Genomic DNA, 223 nt, shown 5'->3' with positions numbered 1-223 from the left:
TATGTGACAGTGCACCTCAAAACGAACATAAAGTCGCACACACTGATTTCGCGTGAGGACTGAAAATAAGTGAAATGGGTCAACCTAGCCGAACTTGACTTTTTCATATTTTCTGAAAGAGCGGGTGTTCTTTTAAATTATGCTAAAATTTGGTATCATAAAACGGGCAGGAAAGTGTTTTTTTTAGCAGTTTATCTCGAACATTTTTGGTAGAATAGTGTGA

The sequence above is a fragment of the Diadema antillarum genome, unplaced genomic scaffold, assembly GCF_040938485.1.
Source record: "Diadema antillarum isolate AM-2024a unplaced genomic scaffold, OU_Dant_1.0 seq00000124_RagTag, whole genome shotgun sequence".
NCBI classification, from domain to species: domain Eukaryota; kingdom Metazoa; phylum Echinodermata; class Echinoidea; order Diadematoida; family Diadematidae; genus Diadema; species Diadema antillarum.
Note: the sequence above shows the minus strand (reverse complement) of the source record.